At 39.7% G+C, this 19767-nt stretch overlaps 10 non-coding genes across 10 annotated transcripts; all 10 read right to left on the reverse strand.

Annotated features, from left to right (window-relative positions):
* Positions 1-1777: 1777 nt before the first annotated feature.
* Positions 1778-1849, reverse strand: Trnae-uuc (transfer RNA glutamic acid (anticodon UUC)). Its single transcript has one exon. It is a non-coding gene; the product is annotated as a tRNA-Glu (tRNA).
* Positions 1850-3395: 1546 nt separating this feature from the next.
* Positions 3396-3466, reverse strand: Trnae-uuc (transfer RNA glutamic acid (anticodon UUC)). The gene has a single exon. It is a non-coding gene; the product is annotated as a tRNA-Glu (tRNA).
* A 6754-nt stretch (positions 3467-10220) lies between these two features.
* On the reverse strand, positions 10221-10292 carry Trnae-uuc (transfer RNA glutamic acid (anticodon UUC)). Its single transcript has one exon. It is a non-coding gene; the product is annotated as a tRNA-Glu (tRNA).
* Positions 10293-12611: 2319 nt separating this feature from the next.
* Positions 12612-12683, reverse strand: Trnae-uuc (transfer RNA glutamic acid (anticodon UUC)). Its single transcript has one exon. It is a non-coding gene; the product is annotated as a tRNA-Glu (tRNA).
* Positions 12684-13411: 728 nt separating this feature from the next.
* Positions 13412-13483, reverse strand: Trnak-uuu (transfer RNA lysine (anticodon UUU)). Its single transcript has one exon. It is a non-coding gene; the product is annotated as a tRNA-Lys (tRNA).
* Positions 13484-14211: 728 nt separating this feature from the next.
* Positions 14212-14283, reverse strand: Trnae-uuc (transfer RNA glutamic acid (anticodon UUC)). Its single transcript has one exon. It is a non-coding gene; the product is annotated as a tRNA-Glu (tRNA).
* Positions 14284-15026: 743 nt separating this feature from the next.
* Positions 15027-15098, reverse strand: Trnae-uuc (transfer RNA glutamic acid (anticodon UUC)). The gene has a single exon. It is a non-coding gene; the product is annotated as a tRNA-Glu (tRNA).
* Positions 15099-17418: 2320 nt separating this feature from the next.
* On the reverse strand, positions 17419-17490 carry Trnae-uuc (transfer RNA glutamic acid (anticodon UUC)). Its single transcript has one exon. It is a non-coding gene; the product is annotated as a tRNA-Glu (tRNA).
* A 728-nt stretch (positions 17491-18218) lies between these two features.
* On the reverse strand, positions 18219-18290 carry Trnak-uuu (transfer RNA lysine (anticodon UUU)). The gene has a single exon. It is a non-coding gene; the product is annotated as a tRNA-Lys (tRNA).
* A 728-nt stretch (positions 18291-19018) lies between these two features.
* On the reverse strand, positions 19019-19090 carry Trnae-uuc (transfer RNA glutamic acid (anticodon UUC)). Its single transcript has one exon. It is a non-coding gene; the product is annotated as a tRNA-Glu (tRNA).
* Between the last annotated feature and the right edge of the window lie 677 nt (positions 19091-19767).

Below are 19767 nucleotides of genomic sequence, written 5' to 3' on the forward strand. Positions count from 1 at the left end.
AAGAATAACAAGGACGCCTTGCATGTCTGCTATACACTTGTGGAAAATTTCATCCGTTATTTCAGCAAGATCATAGGTCAGACAATTCTTTTCAAAGTGCATCAAAAATATGCAGGTCTGTTACGACACTCAAAAAGAATGGCTTTCAATTTTAAACATTGCCATACCCCATTTAATAATCACTTTTGGGTGTGCCTCATTACCGTCGAGACCAGTGCTTTCGACTACCCCCAGATGGCTGCAGTTTCTTGACCTATTAATCAATCGTGTCTTCAATTAATAAACTGTAAAGTCTACAAATTGCATTTCAAACGGTCGTTCATTTGTCCGCTATATCGTAGGAGAAAGTTACAAAATCACTCAAATTGTACCAAGAAAACTGTAATTGCCATGCCGGGAATCGAACCCGGGTCGATTGGATGAAAGCCAGGAATCCTAACCATTAGACTACATGGAATTTTTTCACAAAAATGAGAAATTAACGTAATGTCACTGCAAAGCAAATCACAGCGAAAGAGCAATGGGTTCACCCTGTTTGCTTCGCTTGTAAAAAGGTTTAACTGGTGGCAACCTTTCTCACCATATACCTTCTCTGTGCAAATGAAAAACGAAGGAGACTCACAAACACACAGTAAAGAATAACAAGGACGCCTTGCATGTCTGCTATACACTTGTGGAAAATTTCATAAGTTATTTCAGCAAGATCATAGGTCAGACAATTCTGTTCAAAGTGCATCAAAAAATATCCAAGTTTGTTACGACACTCAAAAGGAATGCATTTTAATTTTTAAAAAATTGCCACACTGAATTTAATACTCATCGTTGCGTCTGCTTTATACCTGTGGAAGTTTAATCAGTTATTTCAGCAAGATCAGAGGTCAGACAATTCTTTTCAAAGTGCATCAAAAAATATGCAGGTTTGTTACGACACTCAAAAAGAATGGCTTTCGATTTTAAACATTGCCACATGGCATTTAATACTCACCTGTGGGTGTGCCTCATTACCGTCGAGCCCAGTGCTTTTGACTACCCCCAGATGGCTGCAGTTTCTTGACCTATTAATCAATCGTGTCTTCGATTAATAAACTGTAAAGTCTACAACTTGCAATTCAAACGGTAGATGACGACGCTTCGCTTGTAAAAAGGTTTAACTGGTGGCAACCTTTCTCACCATATACCTTCTCTGTGCAAATGAAAAACGAAGGAGACACACAAACACACAGTAAAGAATAACAAGGACGCTTTGCATGTCTGCTATACAATTGTTGAAAATTTCATCCGTTGTTTCAGCAAGATCATAGGTCAGACAATTTCTTTCAAAGTGCATCAAAACATATCCAGGTTTGTTACGACACTCAAAACGACTGATTTTTGATTTTTGAAAAATTGCCACACTGAATTTAATACTCATCGTTGCGTCTGCTTTATACCTGTGGAAGTTTGATCAGTTATTTCAGCAAGATCATAGGTCAGACAATTCTTTTCAAAGTGCATCAAAAATATGCAGGTCTGTTACGACACTCAAAAAGAATGGCTTTCGATTTTAAACTTTGTCATACCCCATTTAATACTCACCTGTGGGTGTGCCTCATTACCGTCGAGCCCAGTGCTTTTGACTACCCCCAGATGGCTGAAGTTTCTTGACCTATTAATCAATCGTGTCTTCAATTAATAAACTGTAAAGTCTACAACTTGCAATTCAAACGGTCGTTCATTTGTCCGCTATGTCGTAGGAGAAAGTTACAAAATCACTCAAATTGTAACAAGGAAACTGTGGTTCCCATGCCTTGAATCGAACCAGGGCCGCCTAGGTGAAAGCCAGGAATCCTAACCACTAGACCACATGGGATTTCTACGATAATGAGAAATTAGCGAAGTGTCACTGCAAAGCAAATCACAGGGAAAGAGCAATGGGTTCACCCTGTTTGGTAGATGACGACTCTTCGCTTGTAAAAAGGTTTAACTGGTGGCAACCTTTCTCACCATATACCTTCTCTGTGCAAATGAAAAACGAAGGAGACACACAAACACACAGTAAAGAATAACAAGGACGCCTTGCATGTCTGCTATACACTTGTTGAAAATTTCATCCGTTTTTTCAGCAAGATCATAGGTCAGACAATTCATTTCAAAGTGCATCAAAACATATCCAGGTTTATTACGACACTAAAAAAGAATGCATTTTAATTTTTGAAAAATTGCCACACTGAATTTAATACTCACCGTTGCGTCTGCTTTATACCTGTGGAAGTTTGATCAGTTATTTTAGCAAGATCAGAGGTCAGACAATTCTTTTCAAAGTGCATCAAAAAATATGCAGGTCTGTTACGACACTCAAAAAAAATGGCTTTCGATTTTAAACTTTTGTCATACCCCATTTAATACTCACCTGTGGGTGCCTCATTACCGTCGAGACCAGTGGTTTTCACTACCCCCAGATGGCTGCAGTTTCTTTACCTATTAATCAATCGTGTCTTCAATTAATAAACTGTGAAGTCTAAAACTTGCAATTCAAACGGTCGTTCATTTGTCCGCTATGTCGTAGGAGAAAGTTACAAAATCACCGAAATTGTAACAAGAAACCTGTGGTTCCCATGCCGGGCCGCCTGGGTGAAAGCCAGGAATCCTAGCCACTAGACCACATGGGAGTTCTTCCCACAAATGAGAAATTAGCGTAATGTCACTGCAAGGCAAATCACAGCGAAAGAACAATGGGTTCACCATGTTTGGTAGATGACGACGCTTCGCTTGTAAAAAGGTTTAACTGGTGGCAACCTTTTCTCACCATATACCTTCTCTGTGCAAATAAAAAACGAAGGAGACACACAAACACACAGTAAAGAATAACAAGGACGCCTTGCATGTCTGCTATACACTTGTGGAAAATTTCATCCGTTATTTCAGCAAGATATCATAGGTCAGACAATTTCTTTCAAAGTGCATCAAAACATATCCAGGTTTGTTACGACACTCAAAACGACTGATTTTTGATTTTTGAAAAATTGCCACACTCAATTTAATACTCACCGTTGCGCCGCTTTATACCTGTGGAAGTTTGATCAGTTATTTCAGCAAGATCATAGGTCAGACAATTCTTTTCAAAGTGCATCAAAAAATATGCAGGTCTGTTACGACACTCAAAAAGAATGGCTTTCGATTTTAAACTTTGTCATACCCCATTTTAATACTCACCTGTGGGTGTGCCTCATTACCGTCGAGCCCAGTGGTTTTGACTACCCCCAGATGGTTGCAGTTTCTTGACCTATTAATCAATCGTGTCCTTCAATTAATAAACTGTAAAGTCTACAACTTGCAATTCAAACGGTCGTCCATTTGTCCGCTATGTCGTAGGAGAAAGTTACAAAATCACTGAAATTGTAACAAGAAAACTGTGGTTCCCATGCCGGAATCGAACCCGGGCCGCCTGGGTGAAAGCCAGGAATCCTAACCACTAGACCACATGGGACTTCTACACAAAAATGAGAAATTAGCGTAATGTCACTGCAAAGCAAATCACAGCGAAAGAGCAATGGGTTCACCCTGTTTTGTAAATAACATTTCGCTTGTAAAAAGGTTTAACTGGTGGCAACCTTTCTCACCGTATACCTTCTCTGTGCAAATGAAAAACGAAGGAGACACACAAACACACAGTAAAGAATAACAAGGACGCCTTGCATGTCTGCTATACACTTGTGGAAAATTTCATCCGTTATTTCAGCATATCATAGGTCAGACAATTTCTTTCAAAGTGCATCAAAACATATCCAGGTTTGTTACGACACTCAAAAAGAATGCCTTTTAATTTTTGAAAATTGCCACACTGAATTTAATACTCACAGTTGCGTCTGCTTTATACCTGTGGAAGTTTGATCAGTTATTTTAGCAAGATCAGAGGTCAGACAATTCTTTCAAAGTGCATAAAAAAATATGCAGGTCTGTTACGACACTCAAAAAAAATGGCTTTCGATTTGAACTTTGTCATACCCCATTTAATACTCACCTGTGTGTGTGCCTCCATTACCGTCGAGCCCAGTGGTTTTGACTACCCCCAGATGGCTTCACTTTCTTGACCTATTAATCAATCGTGTCTTCAATTAATAAACTGTAAAGTCTACACCTTTTTTTTGTTTTTTTTGAAAATTGTTGAATTTATTCCCAGATTGTCATCAAATACACAAGATTTCACATTACCCGGCTATCACACACTTTTGAAATCACAAGGCAGTCTTAATTAAAATAAAATATCACAGAAAAGATGACTGCTTTGTGAATAGAACAATTGCACATTAGCTGCTCATTTCAATAAATACACTAATTTATCATTCCGTAATGTACAGAAGACTGTTTATACACCAGATTTTCTCGAAAGATGGCCTGTCTAGTCGAAAAAAGTCAACATGAATACGGGTTTTAATTATTCCTTTGGCAGCCTTACCAATAGCAACAGAATCCCTGTTTTTTTTTCTGAAATATTATGTCGTTGCGTGCACACCAAATACTAAACTGAAGAACACATATGACATACACCATCACAGCTCTAACTTCCTGGTTAAAGGTGGAATTGAATACCTTGTAAATTAATGTTTCCGAGTCCATATTTGGTAGGTAGTTCGCAAACAAAACAAATATCCGGTTAAAGTCATTAAACACATCCTGAACGATTTTACATTGTACAAACAGATGTTGCCGAGTTTCAGACAGGGAGCAAAAAACACACAAGTCATCGGTGGCTACATTTCTCCTAAGAAGTTTTTCCTTAACGGGCAAAATGTCATGAACCAACTTGTAACTGAAGTTGACCAAATTGTGATCTAAGAATTGATGAAAAACAGTTTTCCATATTCTAACCCAGTCCAAATGCGGCATAGGCACCATTGCTCTTGGACAATGTACTATTTTTGTTACAAAATATTCATAAATATACCTGCTTGAAACACAATGTTACAGGTTGCTGTACACCTGTGGTAAATTCTCTCCAGGCGCTCAAGGCCAGTCTATAAAAAGGTGGAATGTTTTCAGAATGTGGGACATTGGAACGACAGAATTCACAACAAACATGCCTTAGGGGTAAACCCAACCAATAGATGGCAAAGTATTTCCATTCCGCTGTTGTTCCATGAATTAATTTTAAAACATGCCGAGTAACAAGTGCTTTTATTTTACATTCTATATTATGTACGTTTAGACCTCCATTCCCTATTTTATTATGTACGACAACTCTCTTCAAACTTTCGGGCTTGTTATCCCACAAAAATCTGAACACAGTTTGGGAACATTGATTGACACATTTAGGTGGCAACAGAGTACACTGTGCAGAAAACCATAAGACAGCTAAAGCAACTGTATTAATTAAGACAGACCTCCCCCGTAGGGTCAAATATCTTCCATTCCATGCTGATACATGTTTCTTTACCTTACTTAAAACACGCTCAGAATTGAGTTCTGTTTGATCTGATCCAAAAAAATACCCCACAAATCTTTGAATTTGTAGTGATGTTGAGCCCACCACTGTGCACGTTAGTTTCGTCCCAGTTATCAATGGGAAGAACCGTGCTTTTCAACAAGTTGAGTTTTGCTCCTGAGGCTTTCCCATAACTTTCTGCTAGTTTAATTACATGCGGAACAGAACTCTCTTTAGATAAAATTGCAGTCGTATCAACTGCAAATGCCGACACTCTCGTTTCCTTATTTGTGCCGGGTAACCGTACACCGTTAATTTCGTCATTGTTTCTAATGGCGGCTATAAAGGGCTCTAAGGACAAAACATACAATAATGGTGACAAAGAACAACCCTGTCGGACACCTCGACTCAGTTTAAATTCTTCTGTTATGTGCCCGTTCACAATAACACTACTTGTAATGTCAGTATATAATAATTGCACCCACTTAGAAAAGTCGGGTCCGAAGTTAAATTTCTCTAAACATTTGAACAAAAATGACCAGTCTACTCTGTCAGAGGCTTTCTCATGGTCTAAGTTAAGAAAGCATCCTTTTAAATCTTTTTGTTCAACATAATCATATGTATTTCGTAATAAGTGAAGGTTGTCAAAAATACTTCGGCCTGGTATTCCACATGTCTGATTCTGAAGTACAATTGTATCGATCACATTTTTTAACCGATTGCACAAAGCTTTAGAAACAATCTTATAATCTACATTTAGTAAGCTAATTGGCCTCCAGTTTTTTATGCTTTCGGCATTGTCGGGGTCCTTGCATAATAGTGTGATTAACCCAGAACGCTGTGAATTACTTAATCTACCCAAGTTAAAACAGTAATTAACTACATCCGTAAACACACCCGAAAACAGGGACCAAAATTGTACATAAAACTCTGCTGGCAAACCGTCGCATCCCGGCGAACGGTTTTTAGACATATTTTTTACTGCAAAAAACAACTCCTGTTCAGTCAAAAGGCCTTCGCAGGCAGTTTTACAATCGTCATTTAACATCGGAAGCGATGACAAGAACTCATCTTGAATGGAGGAGTCAGTATCTTGTTCAGTATACAATTTCATATAATACGACCTTATACACTTAGCAATACCTTCCTGAGATTCATGGGATATTGAAGAATCACTATGACAAGTAATACTTTTGATCATCTTCTTTCTGCCCCTACCAAACTCTCGTCTAATGAAATATTTGGTTGGTTTTTCTCCCTGATCAAAATGAACAGCTTTAGCACGGATAACCGCTCCCGCATGATTCGACTTATAAAGGGCATTTAGAGTCTTTTTCACATTGTCAATACGCTCACAGTTAATGATTGGACTAGATTTTAACGCATTTAATTCTTGTTCAAGTTCCAACAAATCACGTTTTTTGTTCATAGATTTCTCCTTACAGTAACTCTGAATCCTGTCTTTACATTCCCTTTTAAATGTCTCCCATCTGTCTATTAGATCTGCATGACCAGTTGTACAGACAGAGAAAATATCATGGAAGACGGATTTAATATCATCAACAAGCTCCGTGTCATTTAACACAGAAGTATTACACTTCCAGTAGAACGGCCCCCATGAAATGACATCTTCAAAAGAGATATCAAAAAACAAACACGAATGATCAGAAAAAGACACATGTACAGCATCACACTGGGTTACATACTTAAACACAGCGTTAGGGATATAAAATCTATCCAATCTACTGGCACACTGGCGCCTAGACCACGTGTAACAATTCTTATTCGGATGCAGTTTCCTAAAAATATCACAAATACCAAAATCTCTTTTCAAATTATTAATTTCGTCCACTCCATCATTCCTTCCATTAGTGGCACAGCCAGTTCTATCTAATTCAGTGCTCTCAACACAATTAAAATCCCCACCCATAATAACCAAATCACTGCCCTGCATCACATTATCTAGATTAGAAATAAACTCTTTTTTTTCCTTTGGATTATTAGGGGCATATACACAAACAAGGTTTAAAGCAGTGTTGTTGAGCTCAACCCTAAGGCTTATGTAGCGACCGTTAGGGCACCTCTGTATTTTCCGTATAAAGCAGTCTACCGTATAAATAATAATTATTCCCACCCCACAACTTCGATTTGACCCATACGCCCACCTTGCATCGCCCGGGATTTGCAAATATTTAGTGTCATTATAGTTTTCGAAGTGTGTTTCCTGAAAGAATAGTACATCAATTCCTTTATCGAAAACAAATTGCTTGACATGTTCTTGTTTAGACGGATCCCGTAAACCATTAATGTTTAAAGTCCCAAAACGAATATTATTTAAGCTCATTATACAAATAAGTAAAGGTAGAGCGTACATACCCATTGTGGTCAAATAAGAGAGCCCTAATTACGCTACAACTCATTTGTCTCTTTTCATTCGCTGCCTCGCACTGAGAAGCAAGCGATTTTCTTTTCCTGTATTCCAGAAGCATGGTGTCCCCCTCCTGAGATGGAGTCGGCGTCATACAGTCTGACGACTGATCGGCATCAACACCATCATAATCAGTAGGATGGGAACTGGGCGGGATAGATGACGCTGCCTCTTCGGTTGTACTGCCATTGTCCAACTTAGCTCGCTTTTCCTCGACTGGGACTGGTGAACGCACGTCGGGAGCGTGCACGTCAGCCACGACCACATTCTTCACCCTTGGGACAGCTGATGACGTTTCATTATCACCAACATCCACTTCTTCGGTGTTCTTAGTATTCTCCCGGACGTCCATCTCCTTATCAGACTCGCTGTCGTCGCTGACGTCTTCATCGGCGCTGTCGTCACCATTCCCGTCGATTTCGTCTTCGTTCTCCTCGCTGTCTTGAACCAGTTCCATAGCAGGTGCGTTGAATGGGTCTTCATCGTCACTGACGTCAACATCAATGTCATCTTGTTTTACGGCGTCTTCCTTATTATACTGGCCCATAGTCGGTAGGTTTCCCTTAACTCGCGCCGCGTACGACATTGCTCCCGCACAACAGTCACTGACCGTATGAAGCCCTGAGTCACACATTCGGCATGGATTTGTACAGTCCTTCTCTGTATGTGGATTCTCATGGGGGGAGAAACCGCCGCAGTTAGAACACCACAGCGCCCTACACTCTGCCGCCTTGTGTGATTTTTGGCCACACTTCCGACATTCATAGATTTGCCCAGGGTAGGTAAACATAACAATGTCACCACCGAAATTAATAAAATTTGGTACATAACGAACTTTGTGACACCTAAATCTGTAAATTCGAATACCTGTACGAACATGTGAGAGCTCCGGGTCTGAAAATCTGGGTGTCAATAGTGTCATCTGACATTTCATCCGGTGCCCAGTGGGCCGTCAGATTCAGGTAAACTGACGACGCGGGCATAATGGACCACGTCGTTCCATTTATAACAACATTGGATTTACTCACTAGGGCATTATGCCCAGCCACTGTAGACACGCGGAGATAGAAGTGTTTCTTTAAATAATTCTTCTGAAAACTTATTAGCTCTGTCTTGATATTTAACACACTTGACAGAAAGGGAATAAAGTCCCTCTGGACAGCCGTAGGAAATGCCGGGCTGCTTCGTGTAGAGATTGACACAGACAAAGTTCTGCTTGGCCTGTTTACAGGCGAAAACGACACGGGCTTGGACATACCTAATCCAACGGGGCACACGCCCTTCACCAAACAGTAACCACTGGCCAAACTCAAGCTCTGTGGGCTCCCAGTTCACCAAAAAATCAGTCTCAAAAACAAGCGTTGTTGTTGCACAAATGTGTAAACAGCAGAGAATAACGGACACGTCCGTTCACTTCGGCGTCTAGCACACTCTCCGTTTCTTGACCTATTAATCACTCGTGTCTTCAGTTAATAAACTGTAAAGTCTACAACTTGCAATTCAAACGGTCGTCCATTTGTCCGCTATGTCGTAGGAGAAAGTTACAAAATCACCGAAATTGTAACAAGAAAACTGTGGTTCCCATGCCGGGAATCGAACCCGGGCCGCCTGGGTGACAGTCAGGAATCCTAATCACTAGACCACATGGAATTTCTACGATAATGAGAAATTAGCGTAATGTCACTGCAAAGCAAATCACAGCGAAAGAGCTATGGGTTCACCCAGTTTGGTAGATGACGACGCTTCGCTTATAAAAAGGTTTAACTGGTTGCAACCTTTCTCACCATATACCTTCTCTGTGCAAATGAAAAACGAAGGAGACACACAAAAACACAGTAAAGAATAACAAGGACGCCTTGCATGTCTGCTATACACTTGTGGAAAATTTCATCCGTTATTTCAGCAAGATCATAGGTCAGACAATTCTTTTAAAAGTGCATAAAAAAATATCCAGGTTTGTTACGACACTCAAAAAAAATTCCTTTTAATTTTTGAAAAATTGCCACACTGAATTTAATACCCACCGTTGCGTCTGCTTTATACCTGTGGTAGTTTGATCTGTTATTTCAGCAGGATCATAGGTCAGACAATTCTTTTCAAAGTGCATCAAAAAATATGCAGGTCTGTTACGACACTCAAAAAGAATGGCTTTCGATTTTAAACATTGCCATACCGCACTTAATACTCACTTTTGGGTATGCCTCATTACCGTCGAGACCAGTGCTTTTGACTACCCCCAGATGGTTGCAGTTTCTTGACCTATTAATCAATCGTGTCTTCAATTAATAAACTGTAAAGTCTACAACTTGCAATTTACACGGTCGTTCATTTGTCCGCTATGTCGTAGGAGAAAGTTACAAAATCACTCAAATTGTAACAAGAAAACTGTGGTTCCCAAGCCGGGAATCGAACCCGGGCCGCCTGGGTGAAAGCCACGAATCCTAACCACTAGACCACATGGGAGTTCTTCCCACAAATGAGAAATTAGCGTAATGTCACTGCAAAGCAAATCACAGCGAAAGAGCAATGGGTTCACCCTGTTTGTTAGATGACGACTCTTCGCTTATAAAAAGGTTTAACTGGTGGCAACCTTTCTCACCATATACCTTCTCTGTGCAAATGAAAAACGAAGGAGACACACAAACACACAGTAAAGAATAACAAGGACGCCTTGCATGTCTGCTATACACTTGTGGAAAATTTCATCCGTTATTTCAGCAAGATCATAGGTCAGACAATTCATTTCAAAGTGCATCAAAAAATATCCAGGTTTGTTACGACACTCAAAAAGAATGCCTTTTAATTTTTGAAAAATTGCCACACTGAATTTAATACTCACCGTTGCGTCTGCTTTTATACCTGTGGAAGTTTGATCAGTTATTTCAGCAAGATCATAGGTCAGACAATTCTTTTCAAAGTGCATCAAAAAATATGCAGGTCTGTTACGACACTCAAAAAAAATGGCTTTCGATTTTGAACTTTGTCATACCCCATTTAATACTCACCTGTGTGTGTGCCTCATTACCGTCGAGCCCAGTGGTTTTGACTACCCCCAGATGGTTGCAGTTTCTTGACCTGTTAATCAATCGTGTCTTCAATTAATAAACTGTAAAGTCTACAATTTGCAATTCAAACGGTCGTCCATTTGTCCGCTATGTCGTAGGAGAAAGTTACAAAATCACTGAAATTGTAACAAGAAAACTGTGGTTCCCATGCCGGGAATCGAACCCGGGCCGCCTGGGTGAAAGCCAGGAAATGAGAAAAATGAGAAATTAGCGTAATGTCACTGCAAAGCAAATCACAGCGAAAGAGCAATGGGTTCACCCAGTTTGGTAGATGGCGACGCTTCGCTTATAAAAAGGTTTAACTGGTGGCAACCTTTCTCACCATATACCTTCTCTGTGCAAATGAAAAACGAAGGAGACACACAAACACACAGTAAAGAATAACAAGGACGCCTTGCATGTCTGCTATACACTTGTGGAAATTTTCATCCGTTATTTCAGCAAGATCATAGGTCAGACAATTCATTTCAAAGTGCATCAAAAAATATCCAGGTTTGTTACGACACTAAAAAAGAATGCCTTTTAATTTTTGAAAAATTGCCACACTGAATTTAATACTCACCGTTGCGTCTGCTTTTATACCTGTGGAAGTTTGATCAGTTATTTCAGCAAGATCATAGGTCAGACAATTCTTTTCAAAGCGCATCAAAAAATATGCAGGTCTGTTACGACACTCAAAAAAAATGGCTTTCGATTTTGAACTTTGTCATACCCCATTTAATACTCACCTGTGTGTGTGCCTCCTTACCGTCGAGCCCAGTGGTTTTGACTACCCCCAGATGGCTGCAGTTTCTTGACCTATTAATCAATCGTGTCTTCAATTAATAAACTGTAAAGTCTACAATTTGCAATTCAAACGGTCGTCCATTTGTCCGCTATGTCGTAGGAGAAAGTTACAAAATCACTGAAATTGTAACAAGAAAACTGTGGTTCCCATGCCGGGAATCGAACCCGGGCCGCCTGGGTGAAAGCCAGGAAATGAGAAAAATGAGAAATTAGCGTAATGTCACTGCAAAGCAAATCACAGCGAAAGAGCAATGGGTTCACCCAGTTTGGTAGATGGCGACGCTTCGCTTATAAAAAGGTTTAACTGGTGGCAACCTTTCTCACCATATACCTTCTCTGTGCAAATGAAAAACGAAGGAGACACACAAACACACAGTAAAGAATAACAAGGACGCCTTGCATGTCTGCTATACACTTGTGGAAAATTTCATCCGTTATTTCAGCAAGATCATAGGTCAGACAATTTATTTCAAAGTGCATCAAAAAATATCCAGGTTTGTTACGACACTCAAAAAGAATGCCTTTTAAATTTTGAAAATTGCCACACTGAATTTAATACTCACCGTTGCGTCTGCTTTTATACCTGTGGTAGTTTGATCAGTTATTTCAGCAAGATCAGAGGTCAGACAATTCTTTTCAAAGTGCATCAAAAAATATGCAGGTCTGTTACGACACTCAAGAAAAATGGCTTTCGATTTTGAACTTTGTCATACCCCATTTAATACTCACCTGTGTGTGTGCCTCATTACCGTCGAGCCCAGTGGTTTTGACTACCCCCAGATGGTTGCAGTTTCTTGACCTATTAATCAATCGTGTCTTCAATTAATAAACTGTAAAGTCTACAACTTGCATTTCAAACGGCCGTCCATTTGTCCGCTATGTCGTAGGAGAAAGTTACAAAATCACTGAAATTGTAACAAGAAAACTGTGGTTCCCATGCCGGGAATCGAACCCGGGCCGCCTGGGTGAAAGCCAGGAATCCTAACCACTAGACCACATGGGAGTTCTTCCCACAAATGAGAAATTAGCGTAATGTCACTGCAAAGCAAATCACAGCGAAAGAGCAATGGGTTCACCCAGTTTGGTAGATGACGACGCTTCGCTATTAAAAAGGTTTAACTGGTGGCAACCTTTTTCACCATATACCTTCTCTGTGCAAATGAAAAACGAAGAAGACACACAAACACACAGTAAAGAATAACAAGGACGCCTTGCATGTCTGCTATACACTTGTGGAAAATTTCATCCGTTATTTCAGCAAGATCATAGGTCAGACAATTCATTTCAAAGTGCATCAAAAAATATCCAGGTTTGTTACGACACTAAAAAAGAATGCCTTTTAATTTTTGAAAAATTGCCACACTGAATTTAATACTCACCGTTGCGTCTGCTTTTATACCTGTGGAAGTTTGATCAGTTATTTCAGCAAGATCATAGGTCAGACAATCCTTTTCAAAGTGCATCAAAAAATATGCAGGTCTGTTACGACACTCAAAAAAAATGGCTTTCGATTTTGAACTTTGTCATACCCCATTTAATACTCACCTGTGTGTGTGCCCAGTGGTTTTGACTACCCCCAGATGGTTGCAGTTTCTTGACCTATTAATCAATCGTGTCTTCAATTAATAAACTGTAAAGTCTACAACTTGCAATTCAAACGGTCGTCCATTTGTCCGCTATGTCGTAGGAGAAAGTTACAAAATCACTGAAATTGTAACAAGAAAACTGTGGTTCCCATGCCGGGAATCGAACCCGGGCCGCCTGGGTAAAAGCCAGGAATCCTAACCACTAGACCACATGGGAGTTCTTCACACAAATGAGAAATTAGCGTAATGTCACTGCAAAGCAAATCACAGCGAAAGAGCAATGGGTTCACCCAGTTTGGTAGATGGCGACGCTTCGCTTATAAAAAGGTTTAACTGGTGGCAACCTTTCTCACCATATACCTTCTCTGTGCAAATGAAAAACGAAGGAGACACACAAACACACAGTAAAGAATAACAAGGACGCCTTGCATGTCTGCTATACACTTGTGGAAAATTTCATCCGTTATTTCAGCAAGATCATAGGTCAGACAATTCATTTCAAAGTGTTTAAAAAAATATCCAGGTTTGTTACGACACTAAAAAAGAATGCCTTTTAAATTTTGAAAAATTGCCACACTGAATTTAATACTCACCGTTGCGTCTGCTTTTATACCTGTGGAAGTTTGATCAGTTATTTCAGCAAGATCATAGGTCAGACAATTCTTTTCAAAGTGCATCAAAAAATATGCAGGTCTGTTACGACACTCAAAAAAAATGGCTTTCGATTTTGAACTTTGTCATACCCCATTTAATACTCACCTGTGTGTGTGCCCAGTGGTTTTGACTACCCCCAGATGGTTGCAGTTTCTTGACCTATTAATCAATCGTGTCTTCAATTAATAAACTGTAAAGTCTACAACTTGCAATTCAAACGGTCGTCCATTTGTCCGCTATGTCGTAGGAGAAAGTTACAAAATCACTGAAATTGTAACAAGAAAACTGTGGTTCCCATGCCGGGAATCGAACCCGGGCCGCCTGGGTGAAAGCCAGGAATCCTAACCACTAGACCACATGGGAGTTCTTCCCACAAATGAGAAATTAGCGTAATGTCACTGCAAAGCAAATCACAGCGAAAGAGCTATGGGTTCACCCAGTTTGGTAGATGACGACGCTTCGCTTATAAAAAGGTTTAACTGGTTGCAACCTTTCTCACCATATACCTTCTCTGTGCAAATGAAAAACGAAGGAGACACACAAAAACACAGTAAAGAATAACAAGGACGCCTTGCATGTCTGCTATACACTTGTGGAAAATTTCATCCGTTATTTCAGCAAGATCATAGGTCAGACAATTCTTTTAAAAGTGCATAAAAAAATATCCAGGTTTGTTACGACACTCAAAAAAAATTCCTTTTAATTTTTGAAAAATTGCCACACTGAATTTAATACCCACCGTTGCGTCTGCTTTATACCTGTGGTAGTTTGATCTGTTATTTCAGCAGGATCATAGGTCAGACAATTCTTTTCAAAGTGCATCAAAAAATATGCAGGTCTGTTACGACACTCAAAAAGAATGGCTTTCGATTTTAAACATTGCCATACCGCACTTAATACTCACTTTTGGGTATGCCTCATTACCGTCGAGACCAGTGCTTTTGACTACCCCCAGATGGTTGCAGTTTCTTGACCTATTAATCAATCGTGTCTTCAATTAATAAACTGTAAAGTCTACAACTTGCAATTTACACGGTCGTTCATTTGTCCGCTATGTCGTAGGAGAAAGTTACAAAATCACTCAAATTGTAACAAGAAAACTGTGGTTCCCAAGCCGGGAATCGAACCCGGGCCGCCTGGGTGAAAGCCACGAATCCTAACCACTAGACCACATGGGAGTTCTTCCCACAAATGAGAAATTAGCGTAATGTCACTGCAAAGCAAATCACAGCGAAAGAGCAATGGGTTCACCCTGTTTGTTAGATGACGACTCTTCGCTTATAAAAAGGTTTAACTGGTGGCAACCTTTCTCACCATATACCTTCTCTGTGCAAATGAAAAACGAAGGAGACACACAAACACACAGTAAAGAATAACAAGGACGCCTTGCATGTCTGCTATACACTTGTGGAAAATTTCATCCGTTATTTCAGCAAGATCATAGGTCAGACAATTCATTTCAAAGTGCATCAAAAAATATCCAGGTTTGTTACGACACTCAAAAAGAATGCCTTTTAATTTTTGAAAAATTGCCACACTGAATTTAATACTCACCGTTGCGTCTGCTTTTATACCTGTGGAAGTTTGATCAGTTATTTCAGCAAGATCATAGGTCAGACAATTCTTTTCAAAGTGCATCAAAAAATATGCAGGTCTGTTACGACACTCAAAAAAAATGGCTTTCGATTTTGAACTTTGTCATACCCCATTTAATACTCACCTGTGTGTGTGCCTCATTACCGTCGAGCCCAGTGGTTTTGACTACCCCCAGATGGTTGCAGTTTCTTGACCTGTTAATCAATCGTGTCTTCAATTAATAAACTGTAAAGTCTACAATTTGCAATTCAAACGGTCGTCCATTTGTCCGCTATGTCGTAGGAGAAAGTTACAAAATCACTGAAATTGTAACAAGAAAACTGTGGTTCCCATGCCGGGAATCGAACCCGGGCCGCCTGGGTGAAAGCCAGGAAATGAGAAAAATGAGAAATTAGCGTAATGTCACTGCAAAGCAAATCACAGCGAAAGAGCAATGGGTTCACCCAGTTTGGTAGATGGCGACGCTTCGCTTATAAAAAGGTTTAACTGGTGGCAACCTTTCTCACCATATACCTTCTCTGTGCAAATGAAAAACGAAGGAGACACACAAACACACAGTAAAGAATAACAAGGACGCCTTGCATGTCTGCTATACACTTGTGGAAATTTTCATCCGTTATTTCAGCAAGATCATAGGTCAGACAATTCATTTCAAAGTGCATCAAAAAATATCCAGGTTTGTTACGACACTAAAAAAGAATGCCTTTTAATTTTTGAAAAATTGCCACACTGAATTTAATACTCACCGTTGCGTCTGCTTTTATACCTGTGGAAGTTTGATCAGTTATTTCAGCAAGATCATAGGTCAGACAATTCTTTTCAAAGCGCATCAAAAAATATGCAGGTCTGTTACGACACTCAAAAAAAATGGCTTTCGATTTTGAACTTTGTCATACCCCATTTAATACTCACCTGTGTGTGTGCCTCCTTACCGTCGAGCCCAGTGGTTTTGACTACCCCCAGATGGCTGCAGTTTCTTGACCTATTAATCAATCGTGTCTTCAATTAATAAACTGTAAAGTCTACAATTTGCAATTCAAACGGTCGTCCATTTGTCCGCTATGTCGTAGGAGAAAGTTACAAAATCACTGAAATTGTAACAAGAAAACTGTGGTTCCCATGCCGGGAATCGAACCCGGGCCGCCTGGGTGAAAGCCAGGAAATGAGAAAAATGAGAAATTAGCGTAATGTCACTGCAAAGCAAATCACAGCGAAAGAGCAATGGGTTCACCCAGTTTGGTAGATGGCGACGCTTCGCTTATAAAAAGGTTTAACTGGTGGCAACCTTTCTCACCATATACCTTCTCTGTGCAAATGAAAAACGAAGGAGACACACAAACACACAGTAAAGAATAACAAGGACGCCTTGCATGTCTGCTATACACTTGTGGAAAATTTCATCCGTTATTTCAGCAAGATCATAGGTCAGACAATTTATTTCAAAGTGCATCAAAAAATATCCAGGTTTGTTACGACACTCAAAAAGAATGCCTTTTAAATTTTGAAAAATTGCCACACTGAATTTAATACTCACCGTTGCGTCTGCTTTTATACCTGTGGTAGTTTGATCAGTTATTTCAGCAAGATCAGAGGTCAGACAATTCTTTTCAAAGTGCATCAAAAAATATGCAGGTCTGTTACGACACTCAAGAAAAATGGCTTTCGATTTTGAACTTTGTCATACCCCATTTAATACTCACCTGTGTGTGTGCCTCATTACCGTCGAGCCCAGTGGTTTTGACTACCCCCAGATGGTTGCAGTTTCTTGACCTATTAATCAATCGTGTCTTCAATTAATAAACTGTAAAGTCTACAACTTGCATTTCAAACGGCCGTCCATTTGTCCGCTATGTCGTAGGAGAAAGTTACAAAATCACTGAAATTGTAACAAGAAAACTGTGGTTCCCATGCCGGGAATCGAACCCGGGCCGCCTGGGTGAAAGCCAGGAATCCTAACCACTAGACCACATGGGAGTTCTTCCCACAAATGAGAAATTAGCGTAATGTCACTGCAAAGCAAATCACAGCGAAAGAGCAATGGGTTCACCCAGTTTGGTAGATGACGACGCTTCGCTATTAAAAAGGTTTAACTGGTGGCAACCTTTTTCACCATATACCTTCTCTGTGCAAATGAAAAACGAAGAAGACACACAAACACACAGTAAAGAATAACAAGGACGCCTTGCATGTCTGCTATACACTTGTGGAAAATTTCATCCGTTATTTCAGCAAGATCATAGGTCAGACAATTCATTTCAAAGTGCATCAAAAAATATCCAGGTTTGTTACGACACTAAAAAAGAATGCCTTTTAATTTTTGAAAAATTGCCACACTGAATTTAATACTCACCGTTGCGTCTGCTTTTATACCTGTGGAAGTTTGATCAGTTATTTCAGCAAGATCATAGGTCAGACAATCCTTTTCAAAGTGCATCAAAAAATATGCAGGTCTGTTACGACACTCAAAAAAAATGGCTTTCGATTTTGAACTTTGTCATACCCCATTTAATACTCACCTGTGTGTGTGCCCAGTGGTTTTGACTACCCCCAGATGGTTGCAGTTTCTTGACCTATTAATCAATCGTGTCTTCAATTAATAAACTGTAAAGTCTACAACTTGCAATTCAAACGGTCGTCCATTTGTCCGCTATGTCGTAGGAGAAAGTTACAAAATCACTGAAATTGTAACAAGAAAACTGTGGTTCCCATGCCGGGAATCGAACCCGGGCCGCCTGGGTAAAAGCCAGGAATCCTAACCACTAGACCACATGGGAGTTCTTCACACAAATGAGAAATTAGCGTAATGTCACTGCAAAGCAAATCACAGCGAAAGAGCAATGGGTTCACCCAGTTTGGTAGATGGCGACGCTTCGCTTATAAAAAGGTTTAACTGGTGGCAACCTTTCTCACCATATACCTTCTCTGTGCAAATGAAAAACGAAGGAGACACACAAACACACAGTAAAGAATAACAAGGACGCCTTGCATGTCTGCTATACACTTGTGGAAAATTTCATCCGTTATTTCAGCAAGATCATAGGTCAGACAATTCATTTCAAAGTGTTTAAAAAAATATCCAGGTTTGTTACGACACTAAAAAAGAATGCCTTTTAAATTTTGAAAAATTGCCACACTGAATTTAATACTCACCGTTGCGTCTGCTTTTATACCTGTGGAAGTTTGATCAGTTATTTCAGCAAGATCATAGGTCAGACAATTCTTTTCAAAGTGCATCAAAAAATATGCAGGTCTGTTACGACACTCAAAAAAAATGGCTTTCGATTTTGAACTTTGTCATACCCCATTTAATACTCACCTGTGTGTGTGCCCAGTGGTTTTGACTACCCCCAGATGGTTGCAGTTTCTTGACCTATTAATCAATCGTGTCTTCAATTAATAAACTGTAAAGTCTACAACTTGCAATTCAAACGGTCGTCCATTTGTCCGCTATGTCGTAGGAGAAAGTTACAAAATCACTGAAATTGTAACAAGAAAACTGTGGTTCCCATGCCGGGAATCGAACCCGGGCCGCCTGGGTGAAAGCCAGGAATCCTAACCACTAGACCACATGGGAGTTCTTCCCACAAATGAGAAATTAGCGTAATGTCACTGCAAAGCAAATCACAGCGAAAGAGCAATGGGTTCACCAAGTTTGGTAGATGGCGACGCTTCGCTTATAAAAAGGTTTAACTGGTGGCAACCTTTCTCACCATATACCTTCTCTGTGCAAATGAAAAACGAAGGAGACACACAAACACACAGTAAAGAATAACAAGGACGCCTTGCATGTCTGCTATACACTTGTGGAAAATTTCATCCGTTATTTCAGCAAGATCATAGGTCAGACAATTCATTTCAAAGTGTTTAAAAAAATATCCAGGTTTGTTACGACACTAAAAAAGAATGCCTTTTAAATTTTGAAAAATTGCCACACTGAATTTAATACTCACCGTTGCGTCTGCTTTTATACCTGTGGAAGTTTGATCAGTTATTTCAGCAAGATCATAGGTCAGACAATTCTTTTCAAAGTGCATCAAAAAATATGCAGGTCTGTTACGACACTCAAAAAAAATGGCTTTCGATTTTGAACTTTGTCATACCCCATTTAATACTCACCTGTGTGTGTGCCTCATTACCGTCGAGCCCAGTGGTTTTTTTTTTTTTTTTTTTTTTTGAAAATTGTTGAATTTATTCCCAGATTGTCATCAAATACACAAGATTTCACAATACCCGGCTATCAGAAACTTTTGA

Source organism: Liolophura sinensis, chromosome 8 (genome assembly GCF_032854445.1).
Source record: "Liolophura sinensis isolate JHLJ2023 chromosome 8, CUHK_Ljap_v2, whole genome shotgun sequence".
Lineage (NCBI taxonomy): Eukaryota > Metazoa > Mollusca > Polyplacophora > Chitonida > Chitonidae > Liolophura > Liolophura sinensis.